At 40.1% G+C, this 20,353-nt stretch overlaps 1 protein-coding gene across 5 annotated transcripts in view; it reads left to right on the top strand.

The window, feature by feature from the left end:
• The window catches only part of tsnare1 (T-SNARE Domain Containing 1), an 849,044-nt gene that overhangs the window by 703,982 nt on the left and 124,709 nt on the right, over positions 1-20,353 (top strand). The gene's annotated exons all lie outside the window — the stretch shown is intronic.

The following is a 20,353-nucleotide window of genomic DNA, read 5'->3' on the forward strand; positions in this document are numbered from 1 at the left end:
TCTTGATTTTAGCAGAGACCAAACATCTATTTTAGTTTTAAATGTATCCAACGATAGAGCATCCACACAAAGTAGGCAATTCACAATCTTTGAAGTAATTTCTCTTCAGATATCTCTGAAACAACTGGAGACTTATCTGGAGACTTGGCCCCTATGTTTTAGATCCCCTCCCCAGGGAGTCCAATCTTTCAGTAACTGTCCTATGAAGCCCCTTCAGCATCCTATGTGTGCCAATGAGATCATCTCTCAATCTACTAAACTGCAGAGATTATCGACCCAATTCAATTATAGGCCCAATAAGCAACATAATGGCACAGTGGTTAGCACTGCTGCCTCACAGCGCCAGGAACCTTGGGTTCAATTCCTGCCTTGGGTGATTGTGTGTAGTTTGCACATTTTTCCCTTGTGTGCATGGTTTCCTCTCAATGATGTGCAGGTCAGGTGAATTGGCCATGCTAAATTGACCATGGTGTTAGGTGCATTAGTCAGTGGTAAATATAGGGTCTGGGTGAGCTACTCTTCGGAGGGTGGGTGTGGACTTGTTGGGCTTAAGGGCCTGCTTGCATACTGTAGGGAATCTAATCTAATCTAATTCGCTCATATCAAAGACAGCTCCTTGATCCCAGTGATCAATCTAATGAATGTTTGCTGCACTGCTTCAAATGGATATGTATATTAGCTTAAATTTGAAAGTCAATATTCCAGATATGTGTTGAGAAGAGTAAGGGGCTCAGTTGTTTGGACGGCTGGTTTGCAATACAGAGTGATGCCAACATCACTCAGTGTTCAATTTCCACATCAGTTGAGATTACCATGAAGGATTCTATCCTTTTCAACCTCTCCCCTCACCTGTGGCATGGTAACCCTTCAAATTAAACCATCCCCAGTTATCTCTCTCTCTCTCTCTCTCTAATGTGACAGTAGCCCTGTGATGACTTTACCTTAACGGTAATAGTTCTGAAGGATTATTGTTGAAAACATTTGACTTCATCCATCAATTCTGGATGTAGAGCTAAGGAGTCTACCTTAAAATCTTGATAAAGTCTGATAGCCTTTCAGAATCAAATATCAACTGGAAACATTAAAAGCCCTATCCACATGATGACATTTAACAAAATCTAACTATTTCAAGATCAATGGATCTTCATCTTCCATTTGTCAATCTTTTGCAAAATCTCTTGAAGTTCATCATGTATTCACCCATGGAATGCTCAACTCTTTGTTGAAATTCTGAATTTCCTACTTTAACATTTGACAATTTTTTTCATACAAATTTCACTCAAGACCTCTAATAGAAGATCTAGATGATAGATGTACAGATCACAAGTTATTTCTGATTTACTTCTGGTGAAAAAGAAGATCACGACATGATTGCTCTTTGGTACGCATATAACGTATGACCACATATCCACTTAATATGAGGGATATGCCTTAAAAATAGGCATGAAGGCAAACTGTTTCACCTTTTGCTCATCAGAACTAAATGCATGAAAATCAACCGAGAAAGAGAATACAAATTTGTAGAGCATGAGAAATGGGTACTCATTGTTTGAACTATAGTTGGCACTGAGATGCAGTTTTTGTTTACTATTTTTGTTTCTGAAGAAGAGTCACTGGACTCTAAATGGTAACTTTTCAAAGATACTGCCAGACCTGCTGGGTTTCTCCAGCAATTTCTGTTTCTGTTAACTTCAGATCTCCAGCATCCATGATTCTTCATTTTATTCAGATATGATGGTTGAGAAAAGATTTACAAGGATGTTGCCAGGGTTAGATGGTTTGAGCCATAGGGAGAGGCTGTTATTTTCTCTGGAGTGTCAGACACTGAGTGGTGACCTTATAGAAGTTTTGTAAAATCATGAGGGGCCTGGACAGGCTGAATAGCCAAGATGTTTTCCCCAGAATAGTGGAGTCCTTAACTAGAGGACAGAGTTTTAAAGTAAGAGAGGAAGGATTTAAAAGGGACCTAAAGCGCAACCTTTTCATGCAGAGAGTGGTGCATGTATGGAATGAGTTGCCAGAGGAGGTGGTGGAGACTGGCTCAATTACAACATTTAAAAGGCATCTGGATGGCTATATAAATAGGAAGGGTTTAAAGGGATATGGGCCAAATACTAGCAAGTGCGACTAGATTAATTTAGGATATCCGGTCGGCATGGCCGAGTTGGACTGACGGGTCTGTTTCCATGCTGTACAACTCGATGACTCTGATTGTTCATGGCATTGCCAGCATTGATGCAACCGCGATTGGCTGTCTCAATTGCCCTTTCATCAGTGAGAAAAGTGAAATGTGTTGACATATACACAATGAAAGCTGGGGAAGCTCAGCAATCTGGCAACATTTGTGAACAACAAAATGTTTCAAGATGACAATTCCTTCAGAATTGTGTATTGTAGTATTCTGTCGCTAAACTGAAAAAATGGAGCTTCTCATTGGGTTTTCACACCTCTAAAACTTGGGGTTGTTTTCTGTCATTTTTTTTACAATGAAAGTTAGGATGATACACTTTATTAAATCATAAAATGTTCCTCTTAGATTTTAGACATCACCTCTGAGTAATCCTCTGCCAGTAGTTAGCAGTAGAAAATCAATCATTGAAGCATAGAATTGAAGCTGATCTTTACTTAAGTTCAGAGAATTACTCCTAACAGGTATGCACCTTACAGTCACAGCTTGACCAACATCCCCCCACCCTCCACCCCCAACCAGGTCATTTCCAGGGGACTTAAGTGAAAGCCCAGTTGATATCCACCGCTTGCATACAATTAATCACAATTAATTATAAATTTAACAAGACAGTCCTGAGAGGTAGCTGAAGATCTCTTAGTTGGAGGGAGAATGGGGTTTGGATGGAGGTAGTTGGGGAGTGAGGAGGAAAGTTAGGGCTGGTTTGAAAATGCGGTTTTGGTTTGGAGTATATGGCAGGAAGTGGAATGTGGGGTCTGCGTGATTAGAGCACAATCAGGATCTGGTGCCGGTAGCTGCATCAGGTCACGTTGCCCAATGTGAGGTTTGTTGAGGGGAAGCCTAATTGCTTCTTGGTTATTATACCTGGTTCCTAGGGCGGAGCATGAAGTGTCATACCTCTTGGATCCAACTAGTCCTTGCCTTTAAAAAAAACTGTAGGCTTTCCCACAGCCTGTGAAACCTGAGCTGCATGACAACTTCATTACCATAGTCAAGGTCCACCTTGTAGAGTTCAGTTAGATAGGGCACCTGTCTGACTTCTAACCTGAATAAAAACCAGAAGTGGGTCAGGTGGCTGTGGGTTTAAATGGAAACCAGATTTCTTCAACTCCACACCAAATATAAACTTTCAGATTTTCAGCATTGACAGTTATAGAGTCATACAGTCACAAAAAGAAACAGTTATTTCGGTCCAATTCATCCATGCTGACCAGAAATTAATCTAGTCCTCTTTTCCAGTATTTGGCCCATTTCCCTCTAAAGCCTTTCTATTCATTAGCCCATCCAGATGCTTTTTAAATGTTGTAATCGTACCAGCCTCCACCACTTCCTCTGACAGTTCTTTCCATGCACCCACTACCCTCTATGTGAAAAAAGTTGGCCTTTAGATCATTTTAAATCTCGCCCCTCTCACCCTAAACCTATGCCCTCTAGGTTTGGACTCCCCGACCCTTGGAAAAAGACTTTGGCTATTTACCGTATCCATGCCCCTCATGATTTTATAAGCTTCTATAAGGTCACCCCCTCAGCTTCCAACATTTGAGGGGAAAAAGCCCCAACCTATTCAGCTTCTCCCGATAGCTTAAAATCTCCAATCCTGGCAACATCTTTTCTGAACCCATATTGGTTTTATAAATGCTCCCATTTTATCAATGAAAATTGCATCTGCAAATCCAGGTTAGAGTCAGGGAATTCCACAACAAGCAGCCAACTCACCCCAATCATATTGCCATCTAAAAAATCACAATTCTGCCCCTCTTGTGTGAATATGTGCAGATGCAACAACACTTAAGAAGCTTGACAGCAGTCAGGACAACATAACTCTTGATTGGCAACCCATTTATCACCTTAATGTGTATGATATACAAGATACACTGGAACAACATATCAACGTTCCTTCAACAACATTTTCTAAACCTACCAGCTGCATCACCTACAAGGGCAGAAGGGCCATGTTAACAGCATGAACTGAAAAATCCCCTGCAAGTTGAATTACTGTTCGCACTATGACTGGATCGATACCTTGGCACCCTCTCCCTTACAATGAGTACTTATACTTCATGGGCGGCAGCAGTTCAGTAAGAGCTCACCAAGGACAATTAGGGATGGGTAATAAATATGGCCTTGCCAGTGACACTCATATCTCATAATTGAATGAAAATAAAATCCACTCCAACTTACTTGCTGTTAAAGTACAATCTCTGGGCACTATGTAAAACCATATACATTTCAGCCATCAATTAATCTTACCAATCTGACATAATAATCTGTCATGTTCTACTATTTATGCATTGTCACAAAATGACACAGCCTTTCATCTTAATATTGTTAGATAATTTGCACCGACAAGATAAAGTAGTAGGAAGCATGGCAGGTGATAGCATGAGAGCTTGGGCCAAATTAACAATGTGTTGAATTATAGCTTCAGCTTTGTGTTTCTGTCATAGTCATCAGGACATATGCACGCAGAGCTACATTTTGAAACTGAGAGGGAAAAGGAGCAAGCTTGTTTCTGAAGGAATGTGCAGATATAAGAAATGAGTCACGCAGATGGGAATGCTTCCTGTGACAATATGTGGAGGGTTTTTTTTAGGAATTACCTATGTCTGAAGTAATAAGGCAAACAGCTACTGTTATTCACGATGGACAAGCAATGAATTACTGGAGCGAATGCAGGAAATACCTGGAGCAAAAAATATATTACCTGACATGCTAAAATATGGCAAATGGAATCTGAAAAACAATGAGGTAGCAACAAAACATTGGAAAAATCATAATTTTAGTCATTTCCCTGTAAACGTTTTGGGAGATTTTGCATATTAGTCACCAAATTATGAGAAATTATTTTATGGGTCATGTTTCAATTTTGCATAACTGAGTTGTAGCTTTCTGTGGGCTAAGTAAGCAATAGCATTGATTAGTTATCTCTAACCTTGACTGATGTGTTCTGACAGTCAAAGAGAACATTTGGGATTGGGGATAGAATAAAGTAAGATCCTCATCAACTTTAGAATATGAACTTTATATTGAATAAATACTGTTGTTCATTTCAAAGCAAAGTGAGCCTTAAAATATGCTTCAGTTAAACGTTTACCTTTTCCCATCATGCTAATCATTTTCGTTATTTTAAAGCTGATTGGCTGATTTCTTCTTCTGAGAGTGTGGCCCCTGGTGCTATAGTCTGTACCAGAGAAAACAGCCTCTCTTATCAGGCATCCTAATATTTTTGCACATTTTAATGACATCCTCTAATTATTCAGAACTGCAGAGAATATTGGCTCATTCCAATAAATGCCTTCTCCCAGGATATCCCAGGAATGACCTCTTATTTCCATTCCGTGACGAGTGTGCAAAGATTACACATCTATTTGCATATCAGTGTTCTACTTCTATTAAAGCTAGTTCCAGTTTTCCATTCCTTTTTCCCAGTTGAACATTCTTGCACTCCTTTACATTGGTCACCTTTTGATCACTTTTTTAATGTTGTTCACTCACCTGGATGTCATTGGTTGGGCTAGCATTCACTGTCCATGCCTAGTTACCCTTGAGGGGGGTGATGGTGAACTGCCTTCTTGAACTGCTGCAATCCAGTGTTGGAGGTAGACCCACAATAATGTTATGGACAGAATTCTAGAGTTTTTGAACCAGTGACAGTGAAGGCAATATATTTCGAAGTCAAGATGGTGACTGGCTTGGAGGGGAATTTGGTGATGTTCCCTTGTATCTGCAGCTCTTGTCCTTCTCGATGGTCATGGGTTTAGAAGGTACTGTTTAAGAACTGGAGTTGAAATAAAAGCCTTGCATGTGGAATTTGATTTATGAAAATATAGTTCGATCAGTTTGTCAGGCTTTTCAGAAAATATGAGTGTTCTTCCAGCAAAGCAGAAATTCTCCCTCCTAACCGGATTATTGGCTGTTTTAAAGGTTATTAATGGACAGATGTTTCTTAGGTTTTCTCCTGATAATTCATTTCAACATTTTTATTAATTTTAATGCCTCTGTCTACTATATTACCTTATTCCAAAATAAGTACAGTTAGACTCTACCTCTGAATAGCAACACAGTTCTGATGTATTGAGTTACTGGAACCAAAATTCTCATTTTTAATTTTCTTTAAAAATATCTTATCATTCAAACAAGAAAGCTGACTGCCATTGATTCTGAATAAATATCCAAGTGTCTGAGTTTGATTCAAATATTAGTTTTGTTTGAATTATGTATCTATCTTTGCTCAATTGGTGTTCTCTCAGCAACAGAAACTGGTCACCATGTTTTAAGAATATTAAAATCAAATTATCGTAGAATGTACAGTGAGATGTAAAATTTGTGATCCATTTACTTTTGACTTTTCATTTTTGAATTTGAGTAGTGATTCATGGATTTTCTGTATTTTTGGAGTGGTTTAATGATTAACCTTTAAGTATGACTTGACAAGGTGATTTTTTTTAATAAAGTGTGAGAAAGAGCACCTTAATGGTAATAGACTTTTGTTTATTTTGGAGGCTTTTTATGAGTGAACATGGGAAACCGTTTTGTACAGGGCTCCCGTTTGTAAGGTCGGGGATTGGTTTTTCAAAGAAACAGATAGAACTTGGGAAGAAAAAGGGCTTTTCTTTGACTTTCAGTTTGGGCAGTTCTGCAGAGTTCTCAACTGAAGCTGGATGTGTGAAGGTTATTTAGAATTGTTAAAAGTATTACTTTGTTAAGCATTTCGACATGTCAGGGGTTTAGTTGAACTTTCAGACCAAAAGTTTTTGAACAAAGAACAATACAGGACTGGAACAGGCCCTTCAATCCTGTAAGCCTGTGCCAATATATTTTGTCCTATTTTATGAAAACTGTCTTCGCATACAGGATCCATATCCCTCTATTCCCTTCCTGTTCATGTGTTCATCCAAGTGTTATTTGAATGCTGCTATTGTGAATTGCAGAACTCGGTGAAAACTCTGAAAGGTGTTATCCGAAGCTGGATAAGTTCAATGAGGAAGCTTTCAGGTTCACAGACTGGGAGTTGAGGCCACAGTTAAGCCCAAGAGAAGTGATAGAGAAAGGACTTTGTGTACCATAAAAAGGATTTTGTGACTATATTTTTACAGGAGTGATGTTCACTTTTGATATCCTTAAAAATATTTCTGGGTCAAGTAAAGTATACAGTATTGTTATGGACCAGACCAAAACCCCTCTAAATTTATCAAAACGAAAGCCTACACCCTAGTTTTTACTTATTTGAAAGATAAGTGTAAGGCATTGCATTCCCGTTGCAATTTGATTGGTCAAACTACTTGACTTTAAGCAAAACACAATTTATCTTTAAATTACAGTTAAAATAAATACAAAATTTTGAAAATAAATTGCCTTAATTGTGACTCTATCAAAATGCTTAACAAAATAATGTATTAGCTACTACCAATTAATGTAGGAACATCCCAAAAACACACCCCTGGCAAAGGCAAATTCAGTAAAATAGATTGCTTCACGTGCAATTCTAGCAGTTTTTAGCTATAACAGAGAGAGGAATAAGAACTTCCACATCTAGCTTCAAGATCACAGCAACCACTGAAAGCAAAGCTAAAAATGTTAGTTCTGTTGGAGCTTGGGCCCACCCATTCAGGCTGATTCTATTGTTCCAACTTTTAAAAGAAATTCAAGGCTTCACAAGCTGTTTACTTTATTGGTTTTGAGCAGAACTGCTCACCACCTCTATCTCAGCCTCTGTTTATTAAATAAAACCAGAACAAAATACACTTCATAAAGCCATAGTGTTGTCACACTATAGTTTCTGTCAGAAAGGCCAGAAAACATTTAAGTACATGATAGTGTTACAGTGGTCGACTTCCACTTTGCACACTGACCAATGAATTAATTCATGATCAGTTTATTCAAAAAAACCTTCATGTCTTCATATTCATTTAACAAATGACATTCTTATGACAAATGATATTCATCAAACAGTCTTCAAATAATAAATGATGAGATGTTTCCTCATAGAGTTTGGTGAATTAGCCTTGAGAAAAGGCCATGGATTTAGCAGCCAAAGTGAATCCGCCATAACTGAATTGGACAGATGCAAGTAGAAAACGCTGAGACCCAGAGTCTCAGGCACAGCATGCCCAAGCAGCTCAAAAAGTCAAACATTATGACAAAGAGACTTTAGCAGCCTCGTCAACACTTGCTCCATCAGGGTGTGGTACTGCCAAAATTGTGGGGAGAACTTTCAATTCAGTATGATGTTCAAGTTGAGGGAAAAGTTCTGTAGGTTATTGAAAAAGACAGCATCATCATTTCAACATATGGAGCAATCTGTTCCTGAGATTGAAGTACAACTTGTAAGCATTCTCATGGATAGTAAAGTATCAGGCATTTCTGGGAATATCAATAGAGATCACAGGCATTTCAGTGTTGCTCCTCATTAATGTTGGTACAGAAATATTTGCACTAAAGTGACAGATTCTACAATCATTATATTTCACAACTTTTTCTCACTTCTTTAAAAGACATTCTTCAAGTGTATTGATTACCCCTGTTTCATATATAAGAAAATAGTGCTAGTGTGTGAGAAAAGAATTGATCTTAGATTTACATTCCATATGGCCAAAAACAGAAGTCTAATGAGGTTAAACCCATTCATTCAGCTTGGCTTCAAATTTGAAGACCTCACTAGAGCACACATTAATGTGATACATTTCACAGACTATGCACAGCAGTGTCCTTCTGTATTTAGTGGATTTGGGGGAGATTAAGTGGCACTGTCATACGCCGATATCAATTTACCAATTCAGCCTGTACCACAAAATTCCAGATGGTTGCTATTTATGATCATTGTCAAAGTGTCACAGAAGCTTAAATGACTTGAAGCAGAGAGCATCAGTGAACAAATTAACTCATCCCCATGGATATATCATCTAGTCATTACGTATTGCAAAAATGGTGAACCTTATACTCCGTATCAACCTTAAAGCAGTCAACAAGCATTCCAGACAAATATCCATTTTTATATGATCGAAGAACAATTGACAACATTTCATGAATCCACAAATCTCAATGTGCAATAGAGTTATATTTGGATACTGCTAACATAGAAAATTGATATCTTTCAGCTTTTGTTACTTGTGTAGGTGTGCCTCAGAACTGTTGACGTACGATACCCAGCACATTCCAGAATATTAATTATTCAGTCTTGACAGATGTTGAGGGGATGTCCATATTGTCTATGGAAAGGGCAGCACAGAACATGGTTGATGATTATCAATGGTGCTCACTTAACTTGCACAACATAATTTGACACTCAACAAGAACAAGTGCACATTTGCAATGTACAACTTTGACTTTCAATGGGATAGGATGACAGAAGTTCTAGTAAAGCCAACACAAGCTATTCATTCACTGCTAAGACGATTTAAAATGGAAGAGTTAACTTTGTTCCTTGGGACTATCCACTGGACAAAATTATAAACAATTGTAGCTTTTGCATGGAGCTAACCATTTTTAAGCCAACTCTGCTTTTTAATGTAAATGTCAGAGTGAAAACAGAGAAAAATTGTAAAGTTACGATGAAAGTGATGAGGGAAAGTTTGAGCTTAAAGATTGGACCTGGTCAGGTCCACGCACCCCCAACAACCCACCCTCCCTTCCTGGCACCCTCCCCAGCCACCGCAGGAATTGCAATACCTGTGCCCACACCTCCTTCCTCACCTCCATCTAAGGACCCAAAGGAGCCTTCCACATCCATCAAAGTTTCACTTGCACAGCCAATAATATCATTTATTGTATCCGTTACTTCCGATGTGGTCTCCTCTACATTGGGGAGACTGGACATCTCCTAGCAGAGCGCTTTAGGAAACATCTCCAGGGCACCCGCACCAATCAACCCACCGCCTTGTGGCCCAACATTTCAACTCCTCCTCCTACTCTGCCGAGGATATGCAAGTCCTGGGCCTCCTCCACCACCGCTCCCTCACCACCCGATGCCTGGGGAAAGAATGCCTCATCTTCCGCCTCGGAACACTTCAACCCCAGGGCATCAATGTGGACTTCAACAGTTTCCTCGTTTCCCCTTCCTCCACCTCACTCCAGCTTCAAACTTCCAGCTCAGCACCACCCTCATAACCTGTCCTACCTGCCTATCTTCCTTTCCACCTATCCTTTCCACTGTCCTCTCTAATCTGTCACATTCATTCCCACCCCTACTCACCTATTGTACTCCATGCAACTTTCTCCCCACCCCCACCCTCCCTCTCATTTATCTCTCCACTCTGCAGGCACCCTGCCTCTATTCCTGATGAAGGACTTTGCCCGAAATATCGATTTTCCTGCTCCTCGGATGCTGCCTGACCTGCTGTGCTTTTCCAGCACCACTCTGATCCAGACTCTGGTTTACAACATCTGCAGTCCTTGTTTACCTATTTCATCAAATAGCCATGTCTTAACACCATGCAATGTCTTTGTCCATGTCAGACCAGGATAACTCAGCACCAACACTTACCTGTCAGATGACAATACAAAGTAAAACGTCAGATGCTCTGTAGCGAGTAGACCAAGATATTTAGAGAACACTTTTATTGTTTTCCAATAAGCGGCTGTTAATCATCTGCCTCATCAAAGTGGTGAGACCAATCTATAGTCTTGAGCTCATAGATCTTAGTACTTACCGTCATTGACCTTCAATCTTTAGACTGTTTCGTTAATTGGAGAAAATGGTCACTTTGACTCAAAGCAACTTTTTAATAGATACATATGTTTGTTGTTGACGGCAGTTTAATTTAAAGCGAGTGCTTTTCTTCTTGTAAGGGAACAAAAGTGTTTAATTATTCACTGATTTCAAAGTGAGGACTGCAGATGCTGGAGATCAGAGTCAAAAGGTGTGGTGCTGGAAAATCACAGCCAGTCAGGCAGTGTCTGAGGAGCAGGTGAATCAATGTTTTCGGCATAAGCTCTTCATCAGGAATGTTAGTTTTGCGAGGGGATTTCATATGTTGTTGACCTTTCTGTATGTTGTATGCCTGTGTATGTGTTTACAAAGAAACAAAAACTAGAAGCAAACAGAAGCTAGTAGGTGAGGTCATTTTTAAAAGATTTTGCAACAAAACTCTGTTCAAATGTGAAGCTCCAATGTGAATCATTATTTGCATATTTTTGTGATGTAAATCACTATAGGATGCAGACTGAAGCCAGCTTAGTGTCCAATCTGAGCTGTGTCAAATATAATGGTTGCAAATGGACAATTTTCTTTTATTTGTTCTCTGGATGTGGATTTCGCTGGCTAGATGTATCAAACACTAAGAAGTCTCAAGACAGGAATCAAACCAGGCAGACCACCTGGCAAAGACCAAGGCACTAGCCATCAAAAGCAAACCACGGCCCTGTCAGCCCTGCATAAACCTTGTTACTAACGTTTGGTTAGTGTCAAATCAGGGAGTGCTATTTCATGGCATAGTGAAGCCACAACCTGACATAGACATACTTACATTAACTTACAGACCATATCCATATGGCAGCTTCACCATCACTAGGTATGTTGTATCCCACCAGCAGCCCCAGAAGAGGTAGTGACGCAGTGGTATACAGTCAGGGGAAAGTTGCCCTTGGAGTACTCCGCATTGGCTTTGAACCCATGGAGTTACCTAGCATCAGGTAAGGAAGGCTCCTGCTGCTTACCATATGTCACCAATCTATAGCAATAGAGTGGAAGCTTTCAGAGGGCAATGGTGTTGCTTGGAACATTGTCTATAAGGCTTGATTCCATGAGTATGACTGTTTGACTAGTTTTGGGACAGCTTCTAATTTTAATTCCAGATTTGGTTGAATTCAAGTTGAACATCTACCATGATAGGATTCAAACTTTATCCCCATAATATTAGCCTGGAGCTCTGGATTAATATGCTACGACATCTGCACTTTATAACAAATATTTGAATGCATCAATATGGGTTGAATTTCCTCCATCTCTTCCTGACAACCATATTCTTACTAAATAAATGTATTTAAAGATGAACCAATAAAAGGCTTTTTGTTGCTGCTTTGTATACTTTTCTCTTCATTAATTATGGACCATTTAGATTGTGGAAGAACAAAGATGCTGTAATGGTCCATCTCTCATTTCTTTACAAGTCGTTAATATAGTCACAGTACATTTTATAGTGTCATATCTCCAGATTCTTTTTATATTCTGCAAATACTGGAAAACACCAGATATTGTCAAACTTTGCACTTCCACACTGTAAGACTTTTTCCACGTCACTGATTAAGAATAAAGAAGGCATGGTCTTTGTGCAACTCTGCACACAGGGATGTCTAATAGTTTCGATTTGTGGCTTTTTTTTCTAACTCCCTGACCTGTTACAGGTTATATACACACACATCAAAGCACCATGTGGTGAAATACTATTTGGTACAGCTGGATTCACAAGTATTCTGAAAGCTTGGTTCATCTGTTTCTTCCAAGAGCTAGGGTCATTTCTGTCACTGAATCTAAACAGTTTCTATTGAGGTAACATTCAGTGGTAGTGTTGGTAATTTGAAAGGTCAGCTTGTATTCCTCTTTCCCATTGCATTAAGGTAAATGTAAAGTAAACACTTCACAATCAATGCCAAACTATTAATTCATTAATATTGCAATACTGTTTCATTGTGGCTTACTGGTCTTGAAATTTGCATTCTGCTTTAGAAATCACTACATTCACAAATATATCTGCATTTTTCCACATCAGAGACTAAAGACTCACTGTACTCATTGGCCTTATTTAACTTTCTCTGTTTGTTTTCCTTTTTCACATCGGTACTGCTGTGTGTATTACAGCTTTTCTGAAGTTTAGTTGCCATTCTTACCTTTGCCCTGTAGACTCGCCGACAATTATTCTGTGAAATTCTATAAATTAGTCTTAAGAAACCACTGGAGAATACTGCTAAACTCTAAGAATTTACAGCTTGTCAAGACTGTGTCTGTGGATTATGTTGATTGCCTACTGCAGTGAGGCCTGAACCTCACCTGGTGCTGCAGACACAAAGGCTGCTCAGGCATGAGTGTCACATTGTTAAGTTTGGGTGAAGGATGAGGAGGAGCAGGAAGCGCAGCAAGAAAGTGTAAACTAACACAAACAGGGCAGAATTTAATATCCACCTCTAAAGGCTACTGGAGTGGTCCCTCATTGCAAGTCTTTTGAGGACTAATGGGAAGGTGAATCCCACTGAGAGCTAGCTCCATGGTCAATTATAGCATCAATATCATATCAGACAGGCCTGTATCTTAAAGAGAGTTATATCCAGAAATGTGATATGTTGATACAACGGTACCCTACTCACCTTAGGTCTTGTGCTGTTTCTGTAATGAAGTCATTGCAGTGATTTCATTCAGTCACAATGTATCGTAACATCAATGTATCGTAAGGCACAGAACCCAGATGGTATGTTAGTTCATAAACTTCAAGATATCTGTCTCAACAAGAATTCAGCTCTCTATGGTACATACTAACATTAAAAAAAAACAAACCACATCACCCCTACCCTTGCAGTTGACCTCCTCTCCCCTCAGTTTCTCCCACCTGCAATGCCAACCCATTGGATCCCTGCTTACCATCGTTCATCTGTGGCCTGAGATTCCTTCCTGATCATGGGTCTCAGTTAGTTGCATTGTTTGTTGCAGCCATCACCTTCCCAATGACTCTGCTTTTATTAACATCCATTGATCTCTGGTGACTAACCTCTGTCGAAGAATGGGTCTTTTGCCCCAGGTTCCTTCATCCCAGAGAATGTGCACCACTGCCCAGTTGACATGGCATGGCCTCCTGGAAAGAGGCAATGCAGGGTTCTTGTGCTGATCCTGTACACCTCCATAAAATACTGCATGAAGATTGGATGGAATTATCTACAGAACGGAGTGTAATGTAACTCAATGATCGTTTTTTTCTACAATTCAGATCTAAGACATTCCAGTTCCACAGACAATGGTATTTCATACTCAGAAAGGAGTTCAAGACTGTTGCAAGACATTGTCCCCTTTAGAGGGAAATGTACTGTCAACTGAGCTATCTACCAATATAGGCAGCATCAATAAGAGACAACAGAAATGTGTAAGTAATGGTTAGCTGCAATTCTAGGACTGCAGCTATCAATCTTTTGAAGTTCAATATATACAGAGCTGTCAGCTCTGAATAAATGTGAGGTATGGGATTTTCAGCCATTACATATACACCTGAGGCATCGTCTAACATCGAAAACATGGGTAATGGCTGTGAGTTGAGTCTGTCACGTGAAATAGACAAGTGATATCAATTTTTTTTTCTCTCTTTCTATTTTATTACCATCTTCTCTTTGTCACTGTCTTTCTTTGTTTCTATATCGTTTGTTTTTTCAATTTTCTCTATCTCTCATCCTTTGTTTAAAATCTACCTGGTTGTGTGATGTACCAACATTTTATTTTGCCTGCTTTGTCACACACCCTGTGAGGGGAAAGGTAGAGAGGAATCAGAGTTAGTAAACAAGCAGGCATGAGATTTCATCCTGGGATGGAAATTCTTTTTCATATTTATTGGTGAGATGTGGGTGTTGCTGGTTGGCCAATATTTATTACTCATCCCTCACACCCATGAGAAGGTGTTGAGCTGTCTTATTGAACTGCTGTCGTCCAAGTGATTATGTAGACCCACAATGCCATTAAGGGGAGGATTTTCCAATATTTTGATCCAGTGACAGTGTAGGAGTGGTGATATATTTCCAAGTCAGGATGATGAATGGATTGGAAAGGAATTAGCAGGTGTTGGTATTCTCATGTATTTGTGGTCCTTAACCTTTTAGATCACAGTGGTCAGGAGTTTAGAAGATGCTGTCTAAGGACCTTTGGTGATTTTCTGAAGTGCATCTTGTAGATAGTACATGCTGCTACTACTGAGTGTCAATGGTGGAAGTTTGTGGATGTGGTGCCAATCAAGTTGGGAAATTTGTCCAAGGTGGTTTCAAACTTTGCGTGTTGTTGCAGCTGCTCTTGTCCAGGCAAATGGGGAGTATTGCAACTCACTCCTGACTTGCACCTTGTTGGTAGTGGACAGACTTTGGGAAGTCAGGAGGTGAGTTACTCAATATGCAATTCTTTGCCTCTTACCTGCTCTTGTAGCCATTGAATTTATACGGCTAAAAATGTGTTGCTGGAAAAGCGCAGCAGGTCAGGCAGCATCCAAGGAACAGGAGATTCGACGTTTCAGGCATAAGCCCTTCTTCAGGATTCCTGAAGAAGGGCTTATGCCCGAAATGTCGAATCTCCTGTTCCTTGGATGTTGCCTGACCTGCTGAGCTTTTCCAGCAACACATTTTCAGCTCTGATCTCCAGCATCTGCAGACCTCACCTTCTCCTATTTATATGGCTAGTCCAGTTTATGGTCAGTGATACGTTCTGAGGATGTTGACAATGGGGGATTCACTAATGGTTATGCCAATGAATATCAAGGCATAATTGTCTCTCACTGGAGATGATGATTATCTGGTATTTTTGGAGCACAAAGTTTACTTGCCACTCTTCGGATTAAGCCGGGATATTGCCAAGGTTTTGCTTCATTTTGACATGGATTGTTTCAGTATCTCAGGAGACGTGAATGGTGCTGAATACTGTGCAATCATTGACAAGCATTCCCACTTCTGACCTTATGATAGATGGGAGGTCTTTGAAAAAGTGGCTGAAGATGGTTGGGCCTAGAACATTACATTGAGGAGCTCCTACAGAGATGTCTCGGAGCTGAGATTTTGGACGTCCAACAACCACAACTGTTTTCCATTGGAGAATGTAATCTTGTGCACCGTAATCCCACTGTTATGATCAAGTACGGAGATGTGAAATGTCTACTGTCTTTACAATTCCTTCATTACCTGCAGAAACATAATTTTTAAGAAAATAATCTTGCCAATTTGATGAATATTTAACTATCTACGTGTTGTAACTATAAAAAGCACAAACATACATGATTGTTTGTATGATTTTTTTCTAGAAAATAGTGATTTGTATTTAACCCAGTCTAAGTGAATTGTTAAAAAAAATTCTAACTTGAATATATACACTTATTTGAGATTCATAGAAATAAGTTGCAGAATAGCCACCTTTTTAGAGTCTAATAAAAATTAACTGTGTATGGATGTTGAACACTGAAACCCTGATAGTGTTAAGGTTATCTCCATGGGCCCTCTCGATTTAGCATCAAAGATATAAATATGCTGATGCATGATTTACATTTCTGCAAGTGATAGGTTTGGTGGTTTGATTGTTGAATCATTGACCATTCACCTGCCAGAGGCAATCAGCTGACAGGGCTCAAAGTTGCTTGACCTTTCAAGACATAATCTTGCTTTGATTCTAACATTTCCATCCCAGGCCCACCTTCAGTGTTACAGCAAAGCCCTACACAAGTTGGAGGAACAACACCTCAGTTTCCACTAGGCAATTTTCAGCCTTGAGGACTTGAAGGACCACTAACTCTCTCCTCCATCATGTCTAAATTATCTTGCTCTCTTCACAATCACTTCACCCTCCCATCCCAGCTCAGTGCAGGGTTGGCTATTTGCAGAGCTGATAAGTTTTCTGCTTTTAATATTTACTTTTCAGCTACGTTTCTCCACCACTACCATTAAAACCCATTTCCCTTTTACCCTGGGACCATTTACCATCCATTCCAGTTGCTGCTCCTTTTTGAACAGCATAAAAACTAACTGATTTCCGGCCAACTTCTGTTCCAAAATGGAGTCAAATTGGACCTGAAACATCGATCCTGTTTCTCTTCAGAAACGTTGCAAGACCCTTTTCTTTATGCTTTGTCTTGAGACATAGTATTGCTGGTTGGGCTAGTTGCCTTTGAGATGGTGATGGTGACCTGCCTTCTTGAACTGTTGCAGTCCATGTGCTCGAGGTGGACAAACAATGATGTTAGCCAAGGAATTCCAGGATTTTGACCCAGCAACAGTGAAGGAATGGCTGTTTATTTTCAAGGGAGAAAGTGAGGCCTGCTGATGCTGGAGATGAGAGTTGAGATTGTCTTGCAGGGAAAGCACAGCAGGTCAGGCAGCATCCAAGGAGCAGGAGAATTGACGTTCAGTCAGAAATTTACCTGTACCTCTACTAATGTCATCTGCTGTATCCATTGCACCTGATGTGGTCTCCTCTACATCGGGGAGACAGGACGCCTTCTTGTGGATCATTTCAGAGAACATCTCTGGGACACTTGCACCCACCAACCCGTGGCTGAACACTTCATCTCCCCCTTCCATTCCATCAAGGACATGCAGGTCCTGGGCCTTCTCCACCGCCAAACCATTACCACTCAACGCCTGGAGGAAGAGTGCCTCATATTCTGCCTTGGGACCATGCAACCACATGGGATAAATGTGGATTTCAACAGCTTCCTCATTTCCCCTTCCCCCCACATTATCCCAGTCCCAAGCCTCCAACTCAACACCACCATCCTGACCTGTCCGTCACTTCTCCCTGACCTACTACCTTCTCCCTCACCTTCATCTACCTATCGCTTTCTCTGCAACTTACCCCCAACCCCACCCCCCTCCCATTTATCTCTCAGCCCACAGCCCACAGCCCACAACCCACAAGCCTCATTCCTGTTGAAAGGCTTATGCCTGAAACATCAATTCTTCTGCTCCCCGGATGCAGCCTGACCTGCTGTGCTTTCCCAGCAGCACACTCTATGTATTTTCAAGCCAAGATGGCAATTGATATGGAGGGGAACTTGGAGTTGGTGGTGTTCTCACCTGCAAATTTTCCTGCTGATTTTCTCTAGCACATTGTGCATTTCTGTCGGACCATTAGTATCTGCAGTATTTTGCCTTTGTCTATTTGCTTCCTTTTGCTTTTACTTTCCAACCCTTCTAACTCTGGGGAGTTGGTCCTTACTCCAATGCAATGAAAGCAGTTAATTGTTTGGTGAGTAATTGTTTAGATCATATGTAAGTTATTGGTGATTAATTGCAACTGATTAAGGATGGCAGAGTAGGTGATGTGTCAAGGCTGCAGCGTGTGGGAGTTCCTGCATTCTGTTGTTGTTCAGGGCAAACATGTCTGTGCATTAAAGTTTATATGGCTTTAGCATGGTTTAGGAGCTGAAGACTGAACTACAGATGATACATTGCATCACAAAGGGGGAAGGTCACGTGGAATCTTTGTACCAGGAAGCAGTTGCATTTCCCAGCATAGGGTTCTCTGTTTTCCTCAGTGGTCAAGTGCAATCCATTATGACTGAGTCAGGCAGGTAGGAGGACCCAGACACTAGGTTTGCAAGCACATCAGCTTCTAGAGTTATCCAATCAATTTGAGGTTATCTCAGCCCATTTGGAAGTGAGTGGAAGCTGCAGATGGATGAGCAAACTGACCCCCATGGTCACCAGGGTACAGAAGGTATTGAAGTGGAGTGAATGGCAGAGCGTAGTACTGGTAGTAGATGCTGCATAGTGAGGGGATTGACATCACTTTCTGCAACAAGAAGCCAGAGTCCAGATTTTTGTTGTCTTCCACTGCCAAGGATTGGGACATCCCCGGCTGGAGAGAAACTTACAATAGATGAGGGAGAATTGTGTCCATGTGGATCCAAGGATAGAGGTAGAATAGGGAAACACCTCTACATAGATGGTGTAAGGGACTAGGCACTAAGTTAGAAAGAACCTCGAAGAGTGTAATCACTGGATTGTTCTCTCAGCAGAGTACATAGTGGATCTATAAAATCTATAAGAGAGATGAGCACACATTTCAATGACTGTTTTGGGATAATTAGATTTGGGTTGATGGGCACAAGCACCAGAAGTGGGGACAGTACCATTAGAAGGATCTACACCTGAACCGTGATGAAGCCAACATTCTTAGGGGCTGCATAGCCATGGAAGTACAGAGGGCTTTAAATTAAATAATGGGGCAAGGGATCATGTGTAAATGTTTGATTTATCAAAAAGTGCGACAATGCAAGAGGAAAATATGAATATGTGAAAAAAGGGTCTGAAAATGGTAGAAAAAGATACTGTGTAAAAACATATAAATATTCCAACATTAAATATTTGAATTTACAAGCCATAGGCTCTGTACTTGTACCTGCAGATCATGCATGATAAAGTACACAAACTAATAGCATACATTGAAATAAACAAAAATGCCTTGATGGCCATTAAGGAGACGTGGCTCCAGATTGACCAGGATTTGTTCCTGAATGTTGAGGACTGTATGATATTCTAAAGGAATTAAAGGCTAGGTAAGGGTGAAGGAATCACAATGTTAATTCAGGATGGCTTTTATACAGTAGTAAGAAATTACCTTGATTCAGGTTATAAAAGTGGTCTGGGTGCAGATAAGGAATAATAAAGGGAAGAAGGCACTAATTGAAATGGGCAAAAGTGAGGACTGCAGATACTGGAAAACAAAATTTAGATTAGAGTGGTGCTGGTAAAAGACAGCAGGTCAGGCAGCATCTGAGGAGCAGGAAAATCGAGGTTCCAGGCAAAAGCCCTTCATCAGGCCTTTCCAGCACTAATTGAAATAGTCTACAAGCCAACTTGCAGTAACCAGAATGCAGAACAGCATATAAAAGAAAAGATGTTGAGTGCTTGTGATAAATGGATGACAATAATTATGAGTGACTTTGATCTATACATAAACTGGAGCAATCAGACTGGCAGTAGTAGACTGGAAGAAGAGTTCATAGAATGTATTTGACATAGTTTCTTAGAAACATATATCCTAGAACCAAACTATATTAGACTTGGTATTGTATCATATAACAAGATTTATTTAATCTACTTGAAGCAAAGGCACCCCCAGGTAGCAGTGCCCACTATATCATTGCAGTTTGAAAGAGAGAAGATTAGGTCTAAGATTAGAAATTTAAAATGAAATAATTAGAATAATATGGACATTAAAGCTGAACTAGCTGAAGTAAACTGACATCTAGGTTAGGGGATAGAAAAATAGAGATTCACAGGTAGACGCATAAGGGGATATTTCAGAATACTCAGAATAATTATCTTCCTACTATAGTTAGGAATTGTTAAGAGAGACTCCAATATCTGCAGTTAACTAAGGAAGGTAGGGAAAACATCAAACTTGAGGGAATAAAGCATATAGATAGAGAAAGGAGAGATAATTGGTCCGTATATAAAAAAGTGGCAAGGAATGATTAGATTAGATTAGACTTACAGTGT

This window comes from Hemiscyllium ocellatum, chromosome 4, assembly GCF_020745735.1.
Source record: "Hemiscyllium ocellatum isolate sHemOce1 chromosome 4, sHemOce1.pat.X.cur, whole genome shotgun sequence".
Classification (NCBI taxonomy): Eukaryota; Metazoa; Chordata; class Chondrichthyes; order Orectolobiformes; family Hemiscylliidae; genus Hemiscyllium; species Hemiscyllium ocellatum.